General features: G+C 36.2%; 1 protein-coding gene across 3 annotated transcripts in view; it reads left to right on the forward strand.

Annotated features, from left to right (window-relative positions):
* Positions 1–16,715, forward strand: part of nfatc2a (nuclear factor of activated T cells 2a) — a 332,314-nt gene that overhangs the window by 256,571 nt on the left and 59,028 nt on the right. The gene's annotated exons all lie outside the window — the stretch shown is intronic.

Raw genomic sequence — 16,715 nt, forward strand, 5'->3', positions numbered from 1 at the left:
AAGCAAGAACACTTTAAAATTAAGATGCTTTTTATTCCTATTAACTTTAACTCATCTTCTGATGAAACAAAAAAGACTTTTTGTGTAACTGTAATATAAGATGTCCTTATTATTCCATTATGTAAAATATTAAGTATCCTAAAAATATGTGCATAGCCCTAAGTAAAGTGTGAAACTGATTCAAATGTGTTATGATGTACATTATGCTAAAAATTAAAAACACCAAACCATACTTAATCCTATGTCACTTATTTTAATTCAATATGTTCCATCCATCCATTTCCTGAAAATATTTAATCCAGATTTAGGATCACTGTCCAGCTTGTCCTGGCAGCATCATACACAAGACAGGAACCAACCCTTAATGGGTTGCCAAAATGTCCTGAGATGCTTTCGCCCAGATAGCCTCATTGACTTACACCAGGGCCATAATATGCACGTCTTTAGGATATAGGAGGAAGACCCACTCAGATATCCTCATTATGTTTTTGTACCTCTAAACCTAGTACATATTTTAATCTCTATTTAAGCTCTTCAAAAGTTTATTACTTTTTTCTTCTTAACTGTATATCCAATTAAGAGGGAATCAGTACCTATAATTTTAGTCACTAAACAGGTAAGGAAGGCCTCTTGTTCCTGTTTATTAGGTACAACTTCATGGATCACCATTTTCTGTCTGTTTCACTTATACTTTCATGTTGGTATCTGGAAGCTTTTCTACGAACTGGTGTATTTACGTAAAAAAGTAGTTTTTATACACTTGTATTTGGCTGCACATGTTGTGCTGCGTGGAAGGAAATGTTTAAATACATTTAGTTTAATATTTTTTATTGTATTGTAATTTATGTATTTGGTATTTCAGACCTAGTTTTATAGAACAATATTAATCCCAGAGCAATAATTCCAATATTTAGACTACTGTTAGTTTTAATTTTTAATACTAAATTACAATTTAAAATATTATAGCTTTTGATTAAAGAAATTAGTATGCTTCAGCCATGGCTGAAAAAAACAATATTTAGTATATGGAATATGTTCAGTATCCCTGTAGTAACATCCTTTGAATAAATGTACCTTAAACATGCAGCTGAATTCAGAAGTTTACATACACTTAGGGTGAATTCTTTAAAACTCACTTTATTACCCCCTCCACTGATTTTATACTAACAAACTATACATTTGGCATGTGGTTTAAGACATCTGCTTTGTGCAGGGCAAAAATATTTTTTCCAGAAATGTTCAGAGAGAGATTATTTAACTTTGTATTGACTATATCACAATTCCAGTGGGTCACAGGTTTACATACACTTTGTTAACTGTGCCTTTAAACAGCTTGGAAAATTCCAGAAAATTATGTCAAGTCTTTGTGCAATTAGACATTTAGCTTCTTATAGCCACTTAGCCCAATTGAAGTCAACATGTGGATGTATGTTAAGGCCTACCATCAGACTCATTGCCTGTTTGCTTGACATAATGGGAGAATCAAAAGCATTCAGCCTAGATATCAGAAAAAAACAGTAGACCTCCACAAATCTGGTTTATCCTTGTGAATAATATCCACAGTAAAAATAGACCTGTTTCGAAATAACCCAAAAGGCTGCTCAGCAAGGAAGAAGCTGCTTCTCCAGAGTCGCCATAAAAAGCCAGACTGCAGTTTGCATTTGCTCATGGGGACAAAGATCTTACTTTCTGAATAAATGCCCTTTGGTCTGATGAATCCAAGATCAAACTATTTGGCCATAATGACTAACTTTATGTTTGGAGGAAAAGAACACAATTCGTTAAACATGGGGGTGGGAACATCATGTAGTGGGGGTGCATTGCTGGGACTGGTGCACCTCACAAAATACATACATCATGAAGAAGGAAAATTATGTAGATATACTACAGCAATGTCTCAAGAGCTCAGCAAGGAAGCTGAAGCTCAGTCTCATGGGTCTTCAAAATGGACAATGGCCCCAAGCATACCTCCAAACTTGTGATAAAATGGATTAAGGACAACAACATCAACGTATTGGAGTGGCTGTCACAAAGGCCTGACCTCAATCTGATTGAAAATTTGTGGACAGAACTGAAAAAACTTGTGTGAGCATGGAGGCAACGCTGCCAAACATTAACAATGAATATAAACTTGTGACCTACTGGAATTGTGATACAGTCCAAAAGTGAAATAATCTGTGAACATTGTTGGAAAAAAAAAATACTTTTGCCCTGCACAAACTAGATGGCTTAAACAATTTGCCAAATGTATAGGTTAGTTAGTATAAAATCTGTGGAGGGGTTATAAAGAATTTACCCAGAGTTTATGCAAACTTCTGATTTCATCTGTAACTCTTTTCATCAAAACATTTTATTTAATACATGGAAATTGGAGACTGCATTAAAAAATAAAATCTTGCAAACTTTAACCTTAATCTGCTGTTGAAATCATACATTTTAGCAAAAGCAATGGTCATTGTCTCTATTGCTTGCAAAAGAGAGCACTTATTTCCGTATCTGAGTGTGATTACTTAATAATAAATAACAAAGTTGTATTTATTTTTCTGATGTAATATCAAAATGATATACTATAGCATGGTATATCTTACTCTTCTTCTTTAGTACTGTATATCTTACTCTTCTTCTTTTGGCTGCTCCTGTTAGGGATTGGCACAGTGGATCATCTTCTTCCATATTTTCCTGTCTTCTGCATCTTGCTTAGTTATACCCAACATCTGTATGTCCTCTTTCACCACATCCATAAACTGGAAAATAAACTTTTCCTCTTACCTGGCAGCTCTATCCTTGACATCCTTCTCCCAATATACTCAGCATCTCTCCTCTGCACATGTCCAAGCCAATTCAGTCTCACCTTTCTGACTTTGTCTCCCAACCATCCAACCTGAGTTGACCCTCTAATGTGCTCATTTCTAATCCTGTCCATCCTTGTCACACCCATTGCAAATCTTAGCATCTTTAACGGTGCCACCTCCAGCTCTGTCTCCTGCTTTCTGGTCACTGCCACCGTTTTCAACCCATAAAATAATGCTGGTCTCACTACTGTCCTATAGACCTTCCCTTTCACTCTTGCTGATACCCATCTGTCACAAATTACTCCTGACACTCTTCGACACCCATTCCACCCTGCCTGCACTCTCTTTTTTACTTCTTTTCCACAATCCCTGTTACTCTGTACATTTGATCCCAAATATTTAAACTTTTCCACCTTTGCCAACTCTACTCTCTGCATCCTCACCATTTTACTGACCTTCCACTCATTCACACACATGTATTTTGTCTTGTTCTTGCTGACCTTCATTACTCTCCTCTCTAGAGCATATCTCCACTTTTCCAGTGTTTCCTCGATCTGCTCCCTACTCTCGCTACAAATAACAATATCATCAGCAAACATCGTAGTCCACAGGGATTTCTGTCTAATCTCATCTGTTATCCTGTCCATCACTATTGCAAATAAGAATGGGCTTACAGCCAATCCCACCTCCATATTGAATGCATCAGTTACTCCTACCACAGACCTCACCTCTGTCACACTTCCCTCATACATATCTTGTACAACTCTTATGTACATCTCTGCCACTCCGACTTCCTCATACAATACTATAATATTATGACTCTAACCTGGGCATATCTTTTCCAGCCCAGTCCCTCTATCTAGCCAATCGGTACATGTCCTTTTCTCCCTCCTTATTGTCCAGCCTCTCATACAACTCATCATATGCCTTTTCTTTATCCTTCACCACCTCTCTCTTCAGCTTATGCCTTATCTCCTTGTACTCTTGTCTATTTTCTGCATCTCTCTGTCTATCCTACTTCTTCTTTGCCATCCTTTCTCCCGTATTACTCTCCTGTACTTTCCCATTCCACCACCATGTTTCCTTTTCCTCCTTCTCTGTTCAGATGTCACACCAAGCACCCTTCTTGCTGTCACCCTTACTACTTCTGCTGTAGTTGCCCAGCTGTCTGGTAACTCTTCAATGCACACCACCCAGTGCCTGTCTTACCTCCTGCCTAAACTCAACCTTGCAGTCTTCATTTTTCAACTTCTACCATTTGATTCTTGGCTCTGCCTTCACTCTCCTCCTCCTCTTGATCTCCAGCTTCATCCTACAGGCCACTATCCTATGTTGCCTAACTATACTTTCCCTTGTCTTCAGTCTCCTTCAGATTGACTCTTTTTCGCACTTTCCTCCAGCTTCCTAATGGCTAACGGTACTTGTGGTGGCCATTGTTAACCCAGGCCTCAACTGATCCGATGGAAATTTGTATTGTTGTCTGCACATTGATTGATCTGGCAAAATTTTACACCAGATGCCCTTCCTGATGTAACCCTCCCCATTTATCTGGGCTCCGGACAAAGAACGAAGAAACACACTGGATTGTTCCTCCCCTGTGGTTGGATTACCCTGTGGTATATCTTACTAATTTACAATTAACTAATTGTAAAGAAATTATAAAGCAATACTTAAAAAATGCAAGGTAGCAAATAAATATTAACTGAATTCCTTTTTTATAAATTTAAAAGCATTAAGGAGATATTAGTACTCATTATAAGTCAAAGTTTATTTTAGAAAAAAGGAAAAACAAACCCAGTGGCCGTTAACGTTTAAACAAGATGTTTTTTCTGGTGCTTCAAAAATCAGAATAGACCAATTAGTGTACGTTTCTCAAACGAAAAGTCAGTAATCTTTATCTTATTGAGTAGATATTGAACTTTGCAAAATTACCAGTGATTACACAAGGCAATAAGAAAAAAAAACCTCATTAACTTTTTTTATTGTTTACTTTAGTTTCAAAATTTTGTTTTGTGCACATCACTTTAAAACACCTTCTCCCAGATTTTGCACTTGTTTTAGATTCAAAGCACTATGCCTGTCGAGCCACAAGAAAGGTTGAGGACACCCTGTATGTAATACTTTTATTTGTAGATTTTAGTGGTATGCTTAGTGCTATACAGCCACAGAAGTAGATAGAATTTGTTCTATGGTTAAATGATTCTCTTGTGAATTGCAGTGAGTAAGTAAGATCTAGCTCAGCTCTAAAAATTACTAATATGCATGTCATGCAGGGATATATTTTGTGCTGAGTATTGTAATATATGTACAAACTAAGTACCATATTCCATAACTAACTTACACTTTTTAAAAATATTCTAATGATACTGAAATGTTGCTACCAAGTTTTACAAAGTCATAGTGGACCTAATGGAAAAATGAGTCAATTCTAGCAGCATCAAACCTCAGGAAAAGAGCCAACTGTAAATATTAACCTTACTTTGGCAGCCAGATATATAAAATTCATTGTAGATCTATTAATTAAAAATATAGTATGAGCTGCCTAGTGCTAATGGTAATCCTGTTCAATATATTTTTATGTAGCGCACATTACCAACAAATTCAGAGCACACATATTTACACATACACATAAGACATATGACTGTATTAAATGAATGTTAAACATATTATTCATTGTGTACTTATTATATGTTGTGCATTATTCTTTAATTGTCTATTTTATTCAATATATAAATAAGAATACATAAATGATTTTGTTGAAAAATGTATTAGGCTAAGACTGGTTCTGAATGGATGAAAGAAAACAAAATGTTAATCTGCCTAAGATGCCAAAGCAAATATACATGTGGGACACACAAGCAAGAGGGCAACATCTTGGCTACAACAGGCTACCTGTCTGTCCAAGTTCTTTGTGCTTACTTTATATTGAAGTTAGTGTTCTTAATATATTTTATCCACTCTGAGATTCTAGTCCTGGTTTTCTGATGTCTTATTTGTTTTACGCAGTACTTAATCTTCACTTTCTTATCTTGAAGGCTAGTTTTAGCTGTAGTATAGATTTTAATGTCTTATTAGACGGTATCAGATATTTTGCATATAGTATTAGGTTTTGTTTCTGGTTTTAAGAGTAAATAAACAGTATGTAAATAATGCTGTGATCTTTTCTTCTCCATGTCCTTTAAAAACGTTAGTTCAATGAAATACTGACCTTTGCCGAGAAACATCAAATTTCCCTTTAAACTGTCAGTTAAAACAGAAACAGTTCTGCCTAAGAGTGGTGATTTCCTGTTCTGTTTCACATAACTTTAGGGGAAAATGCAGTGTAAAACAGTTAATTCAGCATGTTGAAATAAGTGTATTGTATAATGCTTTGAACAGCAGACAACTATAAGAAGCTTTAAATGAGAGTTTAAGCATACTGTAAAACTGTAGACGTGTTTTAATTTTTGAGTCATTTTTAGTGTGAAATTTGTATATCTACCCTGTGTTCACATGGGTTTTCTCCATGTTCTGTATTCCATTTTTCCCGAAATGTGCAGTAAATAGTTTCAGGTTAATTGGCAATACTTAACTGGCAAATTATGAGTGATTGTGGCTATACACGTTTTTTCCTTGTAACGAACTAAAGCACCAGCTGATTTTCCAGAGGATTCAAAGATAAGTGTCAGTTCTTCTATTTAACTCTTTGTAATGGAAAATAAACATAGACGGAGGGAGTGAATATAAAAAAGTATATTCTGTTTGTTAAAAAGATTTTTGGTCTACTTTTTCTGTGTCTCACTTTTTTCTTAGCAACTTAAATAAATAAAATTTTATGATTTGATAATTGTTGTATATGGCGAGTGCCCTCTTCTATGCGGTGGTGTGCTGGGGAAGCAGCATAAAGATGAAGGACGCCTCACACCTGGACAAACTTGTTAGGAAGGCAAGGCTGTATTGTAGAAATGAAGCTGGACAGTTTAACATCTGTGGCAGAGAGACGGGCACTAAGCAAGCTCCTGTCAATCATGGAGAATCCACTGCATCCACTGAACAGTATCATCTCCAGACAGAGGAGCAGCTTCAGCGACAGACTGCTGTCACTGTCCTGCTCCACTGACAGACTGAGGAGATCGTTCCTCCCTCATACTATGCGACTCTTCAATTCCACCCGGGGCGGTAATTATTCAAAGTTATTGTCTGTTTTTACATGCATTTTTATTACTCTTTAATTTAATATTGATTTTTGTATCAGTATACTGCTGCTGGATTATGTGAATTTCCCCTTGGGATTAATAAAGTATCTATCTATCTATCTATCTATCTATCTATCTATCTATCTATCTATCTATCTATCTATCTATCTATCTATCAGAGACAACAAGAGTAGAAGGTTTTGGATCTTGAACAAAGAAAACACTGTTTAATTGCTTGAAGTTAAGAAGGAACTATTATTTAAAAAAGGCTTATCAAAAGTAGTAGCACTCAGCAGACACGCTCTAGTGTGTCTTCTGTTGTAATGGTCAAAAATAGGCTAGGAATTCCTGTTTCTTCCTGTTCTTAAAGAATGACAACAGAGGAGGATAAGTTAGAGGCATAAATTGACATCACTGCTCTTTGTTAAGGAAATATTTTCGGAGGCTACAGGTTGAAGCAAAAAAATGTTAGTGATTGTGCCATATTCATTTCCTTTAATTCTGTACCAATGAGGCTAACCAGGCTCATACATGTGGTAAAATATTGCTTTTGTAAATGGTATAGAATGAATTAGTTCTATATAGTATTGACATAAAATGATGTTGCAATTGCATTTTCTGGTGATTTTCAGTTTTGATTTTTAACCCTGTCTTGTTCTTTGATTCATTTGTTAATATTTTTTCTTTTTTCATTAACGACCACTTACCTTGTGAACTACACCAAAAATTCAAGGCTAATTAATGTAATTGGCATTGATATATAAAGTATTAACACATACTCAAAATCAAGCTTTTGTCATTAAACAGTTTTAACAGTCTACTTGTGACATGATGAGCTCGGTAAGCCCTGCTGTCTCGTTCAAAGGCTTGTGTGTCGGGAAGATTCTCTTTGTTCCAAATAACAGTATATTATTTACCCTATACAACTCCAGGCACCTTACACCCAAATAAACAAGACTTGAGCTGGAAGAACTTTTTGACCTTTTTGCGGCGGTGGTTGGGATAGCAGGCTGCTTGCTGCATATATTATTTACCCTATACAACTCCAGGCACCTTACACCCAAATAAACAAGACTTGAGCTGTGAGAAGTTTATGACTTTTTATGCGGTGTTGGGGGGGATGGGATAGCAGGCTGCTTGTGCTGATCTGCACATTTGCAAAATACAATGTGGTAATGGAGAGGTGTGAAGAAAAGGTGGCCTGGGATTACATGTTTTTTCATTGGCTTCAGGGATTGTACTGTTAATTAGATGATTGGAAATGAGAGTTATGCAGGCAGATATGGAAAACCTTGGTCATATGTAAATATAATCTAAAGAGGCTATAGTGTCAAGTTCTGTTGGAGTTCTGTTGTTCTGTTCTGTTATCTATATTTTTTACATTTAGAATAATCATACACTGATTCAGGTGCAGAATTAAAAAGTTTTATCCATGGGAGTTTGACTGGAAGCAGCAATCCAGAGGATGTAGAAAAGTGCAAATGTTCGCCAACAAGTAACTCATCCATTACAAAAGTATGGCCAATAAATAGTATAACATAATATATGAAAGTCAGTACTCATTTTGAGGCACATTATTTACTACAAGCATTTATAAAGTCATCTTTTTTCATTTACACTATTTCTTTACGTGACACTTAATTTTCTATATCTGTTATTCTTGAACTGCATAGTGTCTTAGGGTGAGGTTAAAGCTCCAGACATGAAAATGCAAGTGAGTTGTGCCAGGAGACCTCATTGATTCCAGAAGATCATTGAACTGAAAATGGCCGTATTTTCCATACTATCAACTACCCACCACGAGCCAGCACCACCAACTCCGATTGGGCTTGCTTCTCCACCTGTGGAGCTCGGGAGAAGATGGAGGAAACGAGCAATCCGATCGGAAGGTAAAGATTGCCTCAATGATCACTACTATAACTACCGCAATAACTGCCACAGTCAGTGATGACATACAGTAGATAAAAATTAAATGTAATGTAAAGAAGATCACAAAGGATATAAGGAAAGATATAAAACACATAAACATGACAAATGAGAAGCTGTTTCAGGATATTAAAGAGTTGGTGAAATGTTTAAGTAATCACTTTGTTGCAACCATAAAAGCTCTGCACTAAAGAATAGAGGAAAATGCAAGTAAGTCTGAAAATAAATTTAGAGCACTTGATACTCAGCTTGAAGATGTTAAGCAAGCATTAATGACATGTATTGAAATAGTCGAAACAATTTCTTCTGCTGCTGATGAAAAAGCATTGCCTGCTAAATTGGAATGCAAAGTGCTTGGAGACAGACTAGCTGTGCTGAAAGACAGATATAGGAGAAATAATATCAGAATTGAAGGTCTTCCTGAAAACCATGAAAGCCCAAACCCAGTGAAATTCATCGCTGAATTATTTTCATAAATAATTGGAGAGGGTTTCAAATTAGACATGGAGATATCAGCAGCTTACCTCATACGTGGATCGAACGCCTCAAAACCTGGAAGCTTCGTTGTATGCTTCAATGAATTAAAATCAAAGACTAATCTGATGTCATTTCTCAGACTGAAACCAAAGATTATATTATATATATAATTTATATATATATATATATTTATATATATATATATATATATATATATATATAAAATATAAGCATTTTACAGCATTAAACAGTGTTTACGCAAAGCTGAAATCAGATACAGCCTCTTCTAGCCTGCTAAACTGAGAGTGGATATTCAATGGCAAATCTTACATTTTTAGTTCTCTGGATGAAACAGAAAAAGAGCTAAAAAAAAAACCTGGGGCCTCATGTATAAACGGTGCGTACGCACAGAAATGTTGCGTAAGAGCTTTTCCACGTTCAACTCGCGATGTATAAAACCTACACTTGGCGTAAAGCCACTCACTTTTCCACAGTACCTCATACCTTGTCGTACGCAAGTTCTGCGCTCAGTTTTGCAGACAGGCGGCACCCAGCGTCAAAGAAGTGCTACTGTTCCTGTGTGGTTACTCCTGACACGGAACTGAAACTAACCGCATATTGTTTAATTGTAATGCATCTAATTGTATTTAACCTGTAACAATATAATGGTCCAAGGAATAGCCATAGTATTCCAAATACCATAACTGCTTTAGCATTCTTACTCTCACTGCACCTTCTTCTTTTTCTTCTTCTTTCAGCTGCTCCCGTTAGGAGTTGCCACAGTGGATCATCTTTTTCCATATTACTCTCACTGCACAACTCGGAGTATTTATATCACTGTATCTGAGTGTGAATCACAGCAGCAGCTGATCAGAAAGAGAATTATCGGTATACAGCATCAAGCACACACTGTCTCAGCCACGGCAACACATTTCAAAGCCTTTCCTGTACGGACCTGGCGGTTCAGAAACAGTTTCATTCCAAGAACTTTAAACGCACTCAATCAATTGCTCCTTGTAGAACTGTTTGTACTTATAAGTAGAATTACCTCACTGTAAACTTGCACTATAGTTATAATATTGCACAACCTGAGCCACTTTATATAGCGCGTATTTACATATAATGACAATATAATTTTTAAGATGAAATGCAGCAAAATACGTTTATTATATTATACAGATAAAACTTTAACTTCATTTAAATAATCTATATTCTTCACTGGGACTGGCGTGAAGGATAGAATAATTAACCATGTACTATGAAGATATTTCAATGTTCCTTAAATCTTTTGAAGAATCCACGCTCTAAGCTTACAGATGGCCTAACGTCTATTACAGAGCTGATTGTGTGCCAATCGGTTAAGGACTGCAGGTGCGGCCATGCCAATATATCTATACTAATAAAAGGCAAAGCCCTCACTGACTCACTCACTCACTCATCACTAATTCTCCAACTTCCTGTGTAGGTAGAAGGCTGAAATTTGGCAGGCTCCTTCCTTACAGCTTACTTACAAAAGTTGGGCAGGTTTCATTTCGAAATTCTACGCGTAATAGTCATAACTGTAATTAGGGCTGTGCGATATGACCAAAATCTTATATCCCGATATTTCATTTCATATCCCAATATCACGATATAGTACATTTTCTTTGTATTCAGTGAATAGTTTATATAATCACCACTCCTTTTTATTTCATTTATATTAAAAAAATCAAAAATGAGAAGTACTCAACTTGTAATTATTTCTGTTCTTTTATTTAGAACATTTGAGCAAATGTTTGACTTAGAATGTAAACATAAAATGTTAATGTATCAAATATAAAACACTTTTCAAAAACAAATTACTAAAGGCCCAATATAAAATACTGCTATATAAAATGCCTGACATAAACAAAATGTGAACTGTAGCAGCAATAACTCTCACAACATATATTAAATATAAAAGGATCAAAGCACTAACAACTAAACTATATAAGGCCAATAAACCCTTTAAACAAAATAAATACAAGTCTAACATTAACTGTCAAAACCAAATGTAAACATTGTACCTCAAACTGTAGCAGCAATAAGGCTTACGACAAAAATATATTAAATATATAATATTAAATATAATATTTTTTAGGCTACATTCTAGTAAAATGTTAATTTGCACATCGTAGTGTGGCAAATCTCCTTTAATGAGTTACAGCTTATCGCCCCGTGCGTGGGACTGGACGGCGCTAACATGTTGATGCCGTCCAACACCAAGCACGGGGCGATCCGCGGTAACTCGTTAACTGAGATTTGCCGTGTTAATGCAGTTGTGGCGTAAACGTAATTTTAACAAGATTAACACTGACAGCAAACGCTGCAGGGAAAATTATGCCTTAAGCAAATTGTTTTGGTAGCAATTAATCTTCCAAGCTTTTAACATGCTCGTTTAAATAGTACCTTTACAACTGTAATATCCTACATGGCCTGCCTCTCAGTTGTAAACTCTCTGCATGCTTGCTCACGTGCTTTTTGCGGAGGTGGTAGAAGAGGTTTGTCGTGTTGGAGTCTGTGGTAGCGATCGGTTTGCAGCATAATTTGCACAGTACCGTTTTCTGGTCCGTGTCAGACTCTTCAAATCCAAACCATCTCCATACTACAGAGGTAGCCCCTCGTTTAGGAACAAGGTACTTCTGTGTGGAGCTACCTGGTGTTGCCTCGTCTTCATTAGCCATGCTACTGTGTCTGCATCCACGTGGTGGCTATCAAAACAATGAAAAAAATATTGCCGTAAACAGTTTATTTTGTGACACCATGAAACAAACGATAGCGTAATGTGCAGCGATAGACGTTTTCATATTGTCATCCGATATATATCGTTATATCGAACAGCCCTAACTGGAATGTATTTTTGCCCATATACTGTAATAAAATGCAGCTCGATAGCCGTGGGAGGCGGAGTTTCGTATTAAAATATTTAACCATTCACAATTTAGCCGTCATTTGTTGCCAGGCAGAGAGGCTTTCACAATCTGTTGTGGAGGCACTCTAACACAGAATAAATGTCGATTAACCTGTTGCTTCAACCAATAAGATTTTGAGTTGGTGTCAGTAGGGCCCTCTAGCAGGCGTACGGCAACGTCACCGTATTCAGACCCATTGATTGGATAGAAGCCGATATAAGGAACTCTCCGAGGCCACTGAACACACTGCAAATGCTCCGAGCGAAAGATCGTTGTGTGCACTACGGCCAATTCCATGGCAGAATTTTGGACAATATTATTTGCCAGACACAGACCAGATTTCAAGACCACGAAAACCTGATGTTTGTCACGCTCCTCAGCCTCAGAAGTTTTGGGAATACAAGAAAAATTTCACGCATGCAGCCTTCTCCACTTTAACACAAGAGCCACGGAGAGCTTTTTGATCTGTCTCGGCTAAAAACAGAACTGACTGTGATATATGTCATGGATGATTTTGCAGGAAAATCTCCCACTGATCTCCTTGACATTTTAGCCCTAAAGCGAATTGAAACTTATGCCAGAAATACCATAGGGCAGGTTTGCCTTTTAGCATTAGCTTCGATGGCGATAGAAAGTGAGGTTTTGATGGAACTGAAGCGCACGGATAATCCATACGACAGAGTAATTGAACTGTTTTTGAGGAAAGAGAGGACGATGGATTTTGTTTACAAATAATCCGGATTTTTGGTGAGAAAAATGTTGCGATTTTCCTAAATAATATTGCAAGTTTATGAGTTATTATTGATGTTTTTTATGTGTGTCGCGGGTGTGGCTGCAGTAGAAAGGAATTTGTTCATCCCTGGTTTGTCTATTCAATAAAGGCATTTATTGTGGCTACAGGAGTTATCTTTATATATATATATATATATATATATATATATATACACCCCGATCTACATACTGTCAAATAAACAAACCACACGCCGTGGTGCAACATGAGAGGCTTCGCCTCTAGCGCTGACGTCCGAGGTTTGATTCCCGAGAGGAGGTGCAGTGAGTGTGTACGCCTGATGAGCCAAGAATTAGGGCAAAACACGTGCCGAGTACTGTTTGCATTATTTGACAGTAAAACTATTTCAATATATTCAATATATATATATATATCAGCGCTTCCCGATTCATTTTACCCTCGCACCCCCTTGGTTTTAGAAGAAGTATGAAAAAATATGAGGTTAACGCAGAAAAACAGATCACCAATTGAAGCTTTTTGAATAATGGATACTTTATTCGCCATCAATAATTGTTTTGGTAAAGCCATACTCAGTGTAATCCTCCTTCCATTTTATAATTTTTCCGTGACTAGCCATGATTTATCTAGCCATCATTTAGAACGGTAAAAAAGTAAGAGCGAAGCGAGGGTGACTTATTCAGGCAGGCAGGTGACAGCTCAATAGCTCGAATTTGGATATAAGTAGGTTCTATTTAGTCACCAGAAATATCATTGGTAGGAATGGAAGTTGAATTTAGTTTTTAAATTTCTGTAGTGAAGAAAAATTTATGCAATGATGACTAAATTTAACTTACATTCCTACTAAACATATTTCTGTTGACTAAATAAAAATTACTTATATTTAAAATTTAAATAGAACTTGAACAGATATGATAGTTCATAATACCCACACAGCATTAAGTGCACTTAAGAGCAGGAGTCAACCGTTTTAACAAACAGCGTATTGCACTGATATTAAATAGCCTGCCCGTTTAATTATTTAGGAGTGGATAGATAAATTAAGATTTTGTACAAATAATGTTTTTAATTTTTCTTCCTCAATGGATTCTGGCACCCCCAGCAACAGCTGCTCACACCCAAGAGGAGATATATATAACGTAACACTCAGTACAGTAAAACTGAATCAAAAAATTCAAGTAACGGTGAGATTTGAAGTAGGCAGATTAACCAGCATTTGTGTGTCAGCTTTTATCCCTCCAGATCAGAGAAATTCCAGTTCCATTGTCTTAAACCACCACTCATATCTACAGTTATTCCCAGTTTCAGATAAAACGTAACTGTGTCAGATCTGGGGCTGTGGGTGGGTGTTGTATCATGATCGTGACTGAGTGAATAAAAGTGAAAAAAAAAAAGCTAACTTTTACAAGTACTATAAATTTACACCGGCTGTTACAGACACAAATCGAATGTATGTTTTTATTGTATAATATTAACAATATGAGTAGCTCACTACTCAAACCAGTAAATTTGCAGGGGAGCTGGTTTCGAATTCATGACCTCTGGATTATAAGTTGGCAGTTCTAACCGCTGCACCCTGGAAGGTGTTGTATTGTACTTGTACCTTTTATGAAAGTGTTTATTTGATATTTGGCCATCAGCATTTGCACATTATACAGTTCATGTCTATATTTTGTCATTTATTGCTAAAACATGGAAAACGTTTCTGTTTTAATGATGTGTTTACATAGATTGTTGTAGTCACAGAACACATGTGAAATTATTTCCCCTTACAATTCTAAGTAGCTCACTTCCAGATAATCAAGGCAGGAACTGGGAGAACTTCTTGCCCGGGCTTATCAACACATTTACAAGACAAAAGAGTCTGACAGACAGGTGCAAAGGAATTTAAGGTTGGCCGGATTTATGAGTTTTTTCATAGGTTCTGGTAATTCTAGTGTTAACAGAACAATTTAATTTGTTGTTTTAGATGTAGTGTCAGATCCTGAAGGGTGATATGTGATGGTTATCAGTAATTTATTTAGGAAAAGACAGCCTTTGCAATCAGAACTAAACCTCTTGACAACAAAAGAAACAGAATAACTCATTTTTAAATTGCAACATTGTTACTATGAACACAGAGAGAAGGCTAACAAGATTTTAATACAACAAATCCATAAGCAGGAAGTTTGCATTGTAATATCAGTAGTCACCTACACAGATGGAGTTAAAATCATTAGCCATGAAAATATAATGCACACATTTAGAGACTTCTATAAGTCCTTATGTTCTGCTTAGTTTAAAGAACACAAGACACTATCTAATGCATTTTGTGATACATTATGGATACCACAGATAGATACTCTAAGTGCCGAGGAACTGGATAAACCTCTGACACTATCGGAATTACTAGACACTATAAACTAACTTCAGAGTAGAAAAGCACCTGGTCCTGATGGCTACCCTGCTGAATTTTATAAAACATTTTCAGTTAAGTTAGCTCCCTTGTTATTAGCAATATTTATAGAAGCCAAAGATAAAAAAACGTTTTGTCAAACATTACCGTTTTTCCTAATAAAAATAAGGACTTATTACAATGTGCATCATACAGACCAATCTCACTTCTGAATAATGATCTTAAGATACTCTCTAAAGCCTTAGTTAGAAGGATTGAGAAAGTGCTCCCTTCAGTAATATCGAAGACCAAACCAGATTTATTTAAGGTAAACATTTGGCTTCTTACCTTTGATGCCTATTTAATGTAATATATTCACCCATAAAGTCTAACACTGCAGAGATCATGTTATCTTTGGATGCAGAAGAAGAATTTGATATGGTTGAATGGTTCACCACTTTGCATAAATTTGGGTTTGGCCACAACATATATGCATGGACCAAACTACTGTGTACCAGTAGAGAAGCTTCAGTTTGTATTAACAACATTATTTCGGACTACTTCAAACTAGAACACTGTACTAGAGAAGGAAGGACTTTTACTTCACTATTAGCACATAGACTTATCTTGCTCAGTGGGTAACTGATTTTATATACTATTTAAAATTGCAAAGAATCTAATTCTCACCTAGAGGATATGTTCAAAACTTTTTAAAACCTGGCATGACCTAATCAATAATAATTTACAATAAGCATTTATATTTGGGGGGAAGACTCCTTTCTCTCTTTACTACTCTTAATTGTTTTACTCTGGCTGTTGGCCTACCTCTCTTTCTCATTGGTAGGGGTTGATTTGAATTTAGCTTTGTTATGTTTTCTCTTGATTTTATGGAATTTTATATGTTTCTAATAAAAGATTTAAAAAAGCTCCAGATTCTGCCAAAAGTTTAATCTTGGCAGGTGGAATGATAATTTAGCAGAGTACCTGTGGCATGTGATAAGAAAACTATGGAAATTCCATTTTGCGTATATGTTAAAGGCAGTATCAAGTCTTGGAAGCTCAAATCCACTTAAGTAATGAATCATCTTTGGGTATGGCAGATAGAAGCTAAAATAGTGAGAGTTAAAAGCTGGTGTGCTGAATCAATTGCAGTACTTCTGAAAAATGTACATTAATTCTGACTGGGATATTGCAACTCATAGGAGATTGGTGTGCCAACAGCAAACATGTTAGTATATAGATGTCTGTGATATGTTTTGTTCGCCTGATGTAAGTGAGAACTCTTGACAGTCG

This window comes from Polypterus senegalus, chromosome 14 (assembly GCF_016835505.1).
Source record: "Polypterus senegalus isolate Bchr_013 chromosome 14, ASM1683550v1, whole genome shotgun sequence".
NCBI classification, from domain to species: Eukaryota; Metazoa; Chordata; class Cladistia; order Polypteriformes; family Polypteridae; genus Polypterus; species Polypterus senegalus.